At 41.8% G+C, this 10,364-nt stretch overlaps 1 pseudogene across 1 annotated transcript; it reads left to right on the forward strand.

Moving 5' to 3' along the window:
- The first annotated feature begins 324 nt into the window (after positions 1 to 324).
- On the forward strand, positions 325 to 1,878 carry Gm5334 (predicted pseudogene 5334; annotated as a pseudogene). Its single transcript, NR_003648.2, has one exon. The product of NR_003648.2 is annotated as a predicted pseudogene 5334 (transcript).
- The last annotated feature ends 8,486 nt before the right edge of the window (positions 1,879 to 10,364 follow it).

Genomic DNA, 10,364 nt, shown 5'->3' on the forward strand with positions numbered 1-10,364 from the left:
TGTGTCTGTCATAATCTAATTTAACCCAGTCTACAAAAGAGAGAGAACAAAAACTTTCAACTTGTCTTTAATCTGTCAAAAATGGGACATGGAGCTTAGGTATTCGCTTGCCATCAGAAGCCTTGCTTTTCCTCCCAGTTGCTTTGCCTCTGCCAGCACCTATGTGTGGTGATCACAGGGTTCCTCATTATGTCACAATGTATATAGATGGCCAGCTGCAAGAGGGCTATGGCTAGACAACCTGTGACATGTCAGGGCGGGACAATGAGAAGGGCTAACACCCATATCCTTTTGGGGAAAAAGGACATCAGTGCCATCCCCCACACTGCAGGTGGGCTAGGGCTTAAGAGAAGAACAGCAATCCAGAAATGAAGGGGAAATGCTAATGAACAGTGCTAATGAGGACAGTGACAGGAAAGAGGAAATGAGTCCATGACCTCATGGTAGAGGAATAAGGTGAATGGGGAGGAAGTCGGGGGACCCAGTCTTCCACTGTGTCCATCTCCCAGAAGGAAACCTATCTATTGCAAAGCAGTCCTCCAAACACAGGGAGCAAGAACCTCATTCCCTGGAGTCTTTCCTTGTCATCAAGACTAGCAGAGGTCAGTGACTCTAGTCTCAAGGGAATTAAGCAAGCCCACAGCAAGGATTTTATAGGAAGAGTCAACTTGGAAACCCTGCCTTTTCTCTCTCTGAGAGTAGTACTGTGGCACCGAGGAAAATGGAGACTAAATTTGTGGTATCCTGTCTCAAAATCTTCCTCCTCATCTACTGCTTTGGCTTCTGGAGCACTGGGGTTATCTTGTTGGTTTTTGGAGTCTGGGGACAGCTTACTCTGGGCGTGTATCTCTCTCTTCTTGCCATAGATGTTCCCACTGTGCTCATTGGAACTGGTATCGTGATTATCATTTTTGGTTTATTTGGATGCTTTTCTACATGCCGAGGAAGCCCAAGGATGCTGAAGCTGTATTCCCTGTTTCTGTCACTGGTGTTCCTGGCTGAGCTTGCTGCTAGCATCTCAGGGGTTTTACTTCACCGTGAGATCAAGAACAGATTCCTGAAAATTTATACCAATGCTGTACGGAATTATAACAGCAATGATAGGAAGAGCCAGGCCGTGGACCAGGTGCAGTATAGTCTAATGTGCTGTGGGGTGAAGAACTACACAGACTGGAATGACAACCCCTACTTCCTGAATCATGGTATCCCCCCGAGTTGCTGCAAGGATGAAGCTGACTGTAGTCTCCAGGATCGACAGAATCTGACCGCGGTTGCCACCAAAGTTAACCAGAGGGGCTGCTATGTTCTGATGGTAGGTTTCTTAGAGGCAAACATGGTCATCATCATTGGAGTGCTGTTTACAGTCACATTTTCCCAGTTGATTGGCGTGAGGTTGTCCTGTTGTCTATCTCGGCTCATCATGACCCAACACTATGAGACAGTGTGTAAAGTTTACCAAGAGAAATAGACTAAGAAGCCTGTTTCTAAGAAGAACTACTACATCCTCTGCAAAGAGCATTAGTGCACAGAACTCATCTGTCCTGCTCTCATGGCTGTCTTCCTCAGGGCCTGCCCCTAACATGTTGCTGGCACTCCTATATGATCTCTGCTCCAACTTTTAGACCACAGGAAGTGTCCTGTTCATCTCATGAAGCCCTGCTTTGTTACACAGTGTAACCACCTGCAGCTAGTCATAGTGAACCCCACCTCATGGCCCTGTGTGTGCAAGCTCTTCCTCATGTACCTGGTCCAAATGCAGGTTATTGTGGGAGGCTAGTTATCACATCATCACTGGCCTCTTGTGGCCCTGAATGAAGTATGGGAGGTTGCCATCCCTTTATCATGGTCCATAAAAGCCACGCACCTTTCTAGAGATAACCATATGACAGTTATCAGTTCTTTGGGTCTAGTCTTGTTTGCTTTGGTTTTTGTTTTGCTGAGGTTTCTCCTACTTTCTTTAGGATGCCTAGGAGATATGAAGAGACACATCAGTAGTTATTCATAAGAAGGAGATAGCATGTGTTATGGTGGAAAAGTGTTGAGTGTGCAAATTTTAGCTAGTTCCCCACCTGGGTATGTAAATAGAGCTTAGTGCATGTTGGCCATGCAGTTGAGACCCTCACAACCTCATTATAAGGCTGTGTTCTTTTTTTCCTTGAATGGAATGGTGCCAACTCTGGTTCTCCCCACCAACTAATTGCTGTTGGGGTTTTATTTTTGTGTTTCTTTTTTTTCTTGCATTGATATTATAGACTTTGAAGGCCTCAGATCGACTTCAAAATGGGGGTGATCTGAGAGGAGGGAGTGGGGGGCTTCTATTGGAATGGAAAGTGAATAAAAAATATTTTAAAAAGTGGCCAGAAAGGAAAATGGAACAAAAATTGGGGTTTCAAGGGTTAACTCAGTTGGTAGAGAGTTGGCTGCACAGACATAAGGATATCAGAACCCCTGTAATAGCTGGATGTGGTGGTCTTCACTTACCATTCCAGTGCTGAGGAGGGTGACACACAGGCAGACCTCACACTTACTGGCTGGCCCACACAGCCTAATTTGGAAGCCATAGGCCAGTGAGAAACCCAGTCTCAAGAAACAAGGTGGACAGCAGCAGAGGAATAGAAGTCTAGTTTGATCTCTGGCCTCTACACCTCCATATATGTGTACCCGCATACACATATACTTCTCTCAACCACCTCTGTCTAGCTGCATTGATATTAATAGAAATAGAGCAATGATGAACAGCCACGAAAGAGCAGTGCTGTGGGACCTGCCGTGTGTACGGTTCTCGTCCACTTCCCTACCTCACTGGAAATCACTGGAAAGTCCTGGAGAATTGAGTATTATTTTTTAGGATACTGATAATGGCTGCCAGTTAACAACCTTTGGCTCTTTGGGCTGTTCTTTGTGACATGCTAGGTCCTCCAATGGGCAAGGCACGCTTCTTTTCCAACAGTAGTTTTTCATGCAGTTAGTGACCCTGCATTTGGAGTATTCTTTCCATATAGAACATTCTTTGAACAGCGTGGTAGCCTTGAGATGAGAAAATGGACTTAGCTGAGTGTTGCAATTTGTATATTGCCTCTTATCACCCACACATTCTTACTGATAGACACACATGGGCCACCATGCCTACATCAGGGCATGAGTCATCGTCATTCCACTAGTTACAATGGTGCCACATTTTTGTCCAGAGATAGGGGTGGAGGTAAGTGTCATGATTCCCAGTAATAGCTGAGGTCATGCAAACTCAGTGAGCATTCTGCGAAGAGATCTTGTGAACACACAACAACAAAGGAGGTTTATTTTCCTGTCCTTTTTGAGCAACAGATATGAATCCAGTACTGGGGTTTCTCACAGCTATCTTGTAACAATGTAGAGAAAGGCAAAAAAACAAAACAAAACAAAACAAAACAAAACAAGGAAACAAACAAAAAACCCCCAAAACAAAAAAAAACCAAAAAACAATAAACAATAAACAAAAACAAAAACAAAATAAAAAAAACCCTAAAGCATACCAAACTAAATACTTCAGGTACTGGGATTTACCACTCAGGGCTGCTGTAGCTTGTCTTGTAAATTTTAAATCATTCTTGGATTTTATGTTTGTTTGGACTCTACTCAACCAAGCATTTGAAGCCTGGTCTGAATTTTAAATAAAGATGTGGCTCAGAGTCTCTTACATTTTCCTTGGAGAGAGCAGATACCCCAGATCTTAAGTTCAGAACTCCATTCCTGGTTTACTTGAAACATGGGTGAGGTGCTACAGAGAGACAGAAACAGGCAGAGACAAAGAGCCCTGTAGGAACTGAAATAGAGAGGTGATACCTGAGAAAACTCAGATTTCTAGTTTTTTTTCTTTTCAACACTATGCAGAAAACATAGACTTCTAAATATGGCACAGACACTGAAGAACTAGTGTTAAGTCAAACTCTTCTTTGAAGAGATATCTTCCATGATATACACAGTTCCCGTCATAGACTAGATTTGGAGTGTGAGGTTCTATGGCTTTAATGAGGGATAGAAGGGACAAAGAGTGGTACTTTCCTATGACTATTATAATGACACACTTGTACTCTATGTTATAGTAAATGAATCTGCATGTACATGCGATTGTCAGGTTAGCACAGATACAGTATCAAAGATCTGATTGTTCTGAGTTAATGCCCCTCTTCAGCCCAGATATCCCTGGGGGATGGGAGGGGTGATACCTGCAGAAATAAACTTGAATCTGAATTTCATGCAGTACCCAAAGATGGAATGAAAACATGGAGTAGAGAGTGGCAAGAGAATTGCATACATCACATGTCTCAAACGCATGACTGACCACCCAACCCCAGGGGCAAGGCTGAGCTCTGCACTTATTGACTCTTGGTTCCCACCCCATAATCCCCAGACAATCCGGTCTGGGGATGAGATGGAAGACAGAGTTTTAAGGTGTTAATCCACTGTCTTAGAACATTTAAAGATCCATTTCCTGTATCTGCTCATGGATGTTTAAGTAACCAGGAGCAACTAAACTCCAGTATTAGGTAATAATTTTATGGTGAAAAACCTGGCATTTTAGGATGGTCGGCTTTAAAAGTATGACTCCTCTCAGTTTCCTAACTATGGTGTTCTTACACTTATTTTCCCTTAATGTGAATGTGGATGGCGGCCATCTTTTATAGAGACCACCATGTTCAGTAGAGGGTCTTGTAAGCTCTTGAAACCACAGATTGCAGGGTCATCTCTTTCTTGTTCTACCACTACATTTGTGTGTGTGTGTGTGTGTGTGTATATGTGTGTGCGAGTGCGCAAGTATGTTGGGCATTTGGTGACTGGTACCATAGCCTTGTATTCCGAGGGCAGGAGACTATTGCTATTTGCCAGCCTAGCTATGTGCATTGACCTTATCCCTTCTAATCAGATATATTTATTTCTTATCAAGCTCTGCATATCTTTCCTGTGAGGGCCCCAGCACTCTGATTCTTCTTTGCATACCCATCAGCCTCTGATGGTTGTTCTTAGGAAGTACATGTACCAACTCCTGCTTGAGCATCTAAAGGAATCTCTCTCTCCATCATCAAGTCAGCTGCCACAACACCTCTGAGTTTGGACTTTAGTTCCTCTTCAGTTCCCTGTTATACATTTACAGTTGCTCACACGTCACTGCCTCACAGTTCTTTTAAAAGAATCATTTCCTCCTGTGCTGAAGCTACCCACCCTCTCACTGTCCTCTGGTCTGACTTCAAATTTCTGTCTCCTGACTGGAGTGATGTGTGAGTTTCAGGACTAAGTATAATTAAGATTTGGTTAACTGTGTTTTAGTTGTTTTTCTCCTTTCTGTGGCTAGAGGTCAAATCAAAAGCAACTTAACAGAGGAGAGAGTTTTGTTTTGGCCTACAGTTTGAGGGATTACAGTCCATCCATCATGGTGGGGAAGCCATGACAGCAGGAGCACAAGACTGCTGGACACACTGCATCCACAGTCAGCTAGCAGATTGCAATGATTGCTTATGCTCAGCTCGCTTTTTCCTCTCTGCTTAGTCTTCAATCCCACCCATGGTGTTATGATGGGTTTCCCATGTCAGTTAGCCCACTTAAGAAATCCTCTTATAGTTATGCCAGAGGTTTCTCTCCTAGGTAATTCTAGATCCAGTCAAGTTGATAATGTTAACCGTCATAGGTGATAAAACTGCCAGTGCAATTATCCATGTGATAGGGACTCAAAGTCCCTCTAAGGTAAGCATGTCCCTCCATGAGCATGTTGACTGATCTGGGGCAAGAAGAAAGGCCGAGCAGAACAAATGAATGCATTAGGGTTGCTGACTTGTCCAAGGGGCAAGAAAGGCACTTATTTCATAGGGTGGCCCACATGAACGTCCCTATCATTCTTGTCTCTTTAATCGGCCTCAAAACAAATCTAAGGAAAACTGCATGAGAAAACATGTCAGCCACACCTGGCCACTAGGGAGCACTATCTATTGTTGTCTTCATGCACACTGCCAGGTACTGTCTAAGGCACTTGGGCTTAATGCTAATAATGACCTGCCATTTCCTACAAAGATCCCCCAAGTTTCCAGGTTTTTCCCTGTGAATGTCCTCCTTGGACACTTTTAGCTGCCTTCTAGACAAATCTAAATGTACCCACAAGGCAGGCCACTGGCCAGTCATCTGGTGGTCCAGGTTGTGGCCATTAACTAGCATTCTCAAATACCCTGTAGACTCATGCTTGAGACTCAAAACAAGAAATCAGAATCAGAATACCTCAGGAGTTCCTAAAATCAGAAAATATTATAGGTGTGATTTCAAAGAAGAGTAGCATACAGTATTTAGTAATATTTTCAAAAGTATTTTAGCAGTATTTACAAAGAAATTATATGGCTTACAGAAAATTTTCAAATGCTGGAAGACACCATTGACTATTATGCAACAGTAATTGTACAACACAGTCTTTGGTTTCTACTAAGGCTAATGAACTGATTTAAGGGCTAATTTAATTTCTTCCTAAACTTAGATGCTAGGGCACTAATATTCCCCTGTGGCTTTAAGAGACCTTGACTAGATGCATTTACTATTCTTTGTTGTATGTTAGAAAATGGTATCAGCATCAGACAGGACAAGGAACATGCCCTTGTCACATGATCAGAAGACATACAGATTAAATGGTAGCATTCCTTTTCTGCACATTGTTCTCCGTTCCTGGAGCTGATGATCTTCCACCCTGCACAGCTGTCATCCCTACTCTTGCTTTCAACCTAATTCACTAGGTTCCTTTGAGTCTCTGATGTCTTTATACTGATTGGAAAATATTTTCTTCCATTTCCCCAAACTCTCATATGTTTTTTTTTCTTGAGATTTCAACATAAGATATATTAAGTTCTGGGACTGGAAAGATGGATCAGTGATAAAGAACACTTACGGTTCCGGGACTCCGACAAAAGTAGTCTGCACAGGTGAGAGTGTGAACTACAGAAGCTAACAGCTTCTGGGACAGGCGGGAGACACAGAGCTTCTAAGGCAGCGCCCTTTTCGGGCTCCAGACATCTGGCCATCTTCCTGGCCAGAGGACAGGTGTCCGCCTGGCCCGGGAGGACTTTGCCTCATGATCAGAGGAAGACATCTTGGTTCTGAGACTCCACCGAAAGTAGTCTGCACAGGTGAGAGTGTGGACTACAGAAGTTAACAGCTTCCGTGACAGGTCAAAGCAACACAGCTTCTGGGAAAGGTCCTGATTTGGGCCTTCATCTTTGGCCAGGAGGGAGGTCCAAATGCCAGATATCTGTGCACCTTCCCTGTAAGAGGAGAGCTTGCCTACAGAGAGTGCTCTGACCACTGAAACTCAGAGGAGAGAGCTGGTCTCCCAGGTTTGCTGATAGAGGGTAACAGAATCACCAGAGGAACAATCTCTAAAAAGAGACAACTATAACAACTAAATCCAGAGAATACCAGATGGTGAAAGGTAAACGTAAGAATCTTACTAACAGAAACCAAGACCACTCACCATCATCAGAACCCAGCACTCCCACTTCGCCCAGTCCAGGGCACCCCAACACATCTGAAAAGCTAGACCCAGATTTAAAAGCATATCTCATGATGATGGTAGAGGACATCAAGAAAGACTAATAACTCACTTAAAGAAATACAGGAGAACACTGCTAAACAGGTAGAAGACATTAAAGAGGAAGTACAAAAATCCCTTAAAGAATTGCAAGAAAACACGACCAAAGAGGTGATGGAATTGAATAAAACCATCCAAGACCTAAAAAGGGAGGTAGAACACAATAAAGAAAACCCAAAGGGAGGCAACAATGGAGATAGAAACCCTAGGAAAGAAATCTGGAACCATAGATGAGAGCATCAGCAACAGAATACAAGAGATGGAAGAGAGAATCTCAGGTGCAGAAGATTCCATAGAGAACATCGGCACAACAATCAAAGAAAATGGAAAATGCAAAAAGATTCTAACTCAAAACATCCAGGAAATCCAGGACACAATGAGAAGACCAAACCTACAGATAATAGGAGTAGATGAGAACGAAGATTTTCAACTCAAAGGACCGGCAAATATCTTCAACAAAATAATAGAAGAAAACTTCCCAAACATAAAGAAAGAGATGCCCATGAACATACAAGAAGCCTACAGAACTCCAAATAGACTGGACCAGAAAAGAAATTCCTCCTGACACATAATAATCAGAACAACAAATGCACTAAATAAAGATAGAATACTAAAAGCAGTAAGGGAAAAAGGTCAAGTAACATATAAAGGCAAGCCTATCAGAATTACACCAGATTTTTCATCAGAGACTATGAAAGCCAGAAGAGCCTGGACAGATGTTATACAGGCACTAAGAGAACACAAATTCCAGCCCAGGCTACTATACCCAGCCAAACTCTCAATAAACATAGATGGAGAAACCAAAGTATTCCATGACAAAACCAAATTCATACATTATCTTTCCACGAATCCAGCCCTTCAAAGGATAATAACAGGAGAAAACCCAATACAAGGACAGAAACCATGTCCTAGAAAAAGCAAGAAGGTAATCCCTCAACGAACCTAAAAGAAGACAGCCACAAGAACAGAATGCCAACTTTAACAACAAAAATAATAGGAAGCAACAATTACTTTTCCTTAATATCTCTTAATATCAATGGACTCAACTCCCCAATATAAAGACATAGACTAACAGACTGGCTACACAAACAGGACCCAACATTTTGCTGCTTACAGGAAACTCATCTCAGAGAAAAAGATAGACACTACCTCAGAATGAAAGGCTGGAAAACAATTTTCCAAGCAAATGGTATGAAGAAACAAGCTGGAGTAGCCATTCTAATATCTAATAAAATCAACTTCCAACCCAAAGTCATCAAAAAAGACAAGGAGGGGCACTTCGTACTCATCAAAGGTAAAATCCTCCAAGAGGAACTCTCAATTCTGAATATCTATGCTCCAAATTCAAGAGCAGCTACATTCATTAAAGAAACTTTAGTAAAGCTCAAAGCACATATTGCACCTCACACAATAATAGTGGGAGACTTCAACACACCACTTTCACCAATGGACAGATCATGGAAACAGAAACTAAACAGGGACACAGTGAAACTAACAGAAGTTATGAAACAAATGGATGTAACAGATATCTACAGAACATTTTATCCTAAAACATAAGGATATACCTTCTTCTCAGCACCTCATGGTACCTTCTCCAAAATTGACCACATAATTGGTCACAAAACAAGCCTCAACAGATACAAAAATATTGAAATTGTCCCATGCATCCTATCAGATCACCATGGACTACGGCTGATTTCAATAACAAAATAAATAATAGAAATCCAACATTCACGTGGAAACTGAACAACACTCTTCTCAATGATACCTTGGTCAAGGAAGGAATAAAGAAAGAAATAAAGTACTTCTTAGAGTTTAATGAAAATGAAGCCACAACATACCCAAACTTATGGGACACAATGAAAGCATTTCTAAGAGGAAAACTCATAGCTCTGAGTGCCTCCAAAAAGAAACTAGAGAGAGCACACATTAGCAGCTTGACAACACACGTAAAAGCTCTAGAACAAAAGGAAGCAAATTCACCCAAGAGGAGTAGACAGCAGGAAATAATCAAACTCAGGGGTGAAATCAACCAAGTGGAAACAAGAAGAAGTATTCAAAGAATCAACCAATCAAGGAGCTGGTTCTTTGAGAAAATCAAACAAGATAGATATAAACCCTTAGCCAGACTCACTAGAGGGCACAGGGACAAAATCCTAATTAACAAAATCAGAACTGAAAAGGGAGACATAACAACAGATCCTGAAGAAATCCAAAACACCATCAGATCCTTCTACAAAAGGCTATACTCAACAAAACTGGAGAACCTGGATGAAATGGACAAGTTTCTAGACAGATACCAGGTACCAAAGTTAAATCAAGATCAGGTTAATGATCTAAACAGTCCTATATCCCCTAAAGAAATAGAAGCAGCCATTAATAGTCTCCCAACCAAAAAATCCCAGGACCAGATGGGTTTAGTGCAGAGTTCTATCAGACCTTCAAAGAAGATCTAATCCCAGTTCTTCACAAACTATTTTATAAAATAGAAACTGAAAGTACTCTATCCAACTCATTCAACGAAGCCACAATTATTCTGATACCTAAACCACAAAAAGACCCAACAATGATAGAGAACTTCAGACCAATTTCCCTTTTGAATATCGATGCAAAAATCCTTAATAAAGTTCTCGCTAACTGAATCCAAGAACACATCAAAACAATCATCCATCCTGACCAAGTTGGTTTCATCCCAGGAATGCAGGGATGGTTTAATATACGGAAATCCATCAACGTAATCCAGTATGTAAACAAACTCAAAGACAAA

This window comes from Mus musculus, chromosome 7 (assembly GCF_000001635.26).
Source record: "Mus musculus strain C57BL/6J chromosome 7, GRCm38.p6 C57BL/6J".
In the NCBI taxonomy this organism is placed as follows: Eukaryota; Metazoa; Chordata; class Mammalia; order Rodentia; family Muridae; genus Mus; species Mus musculus.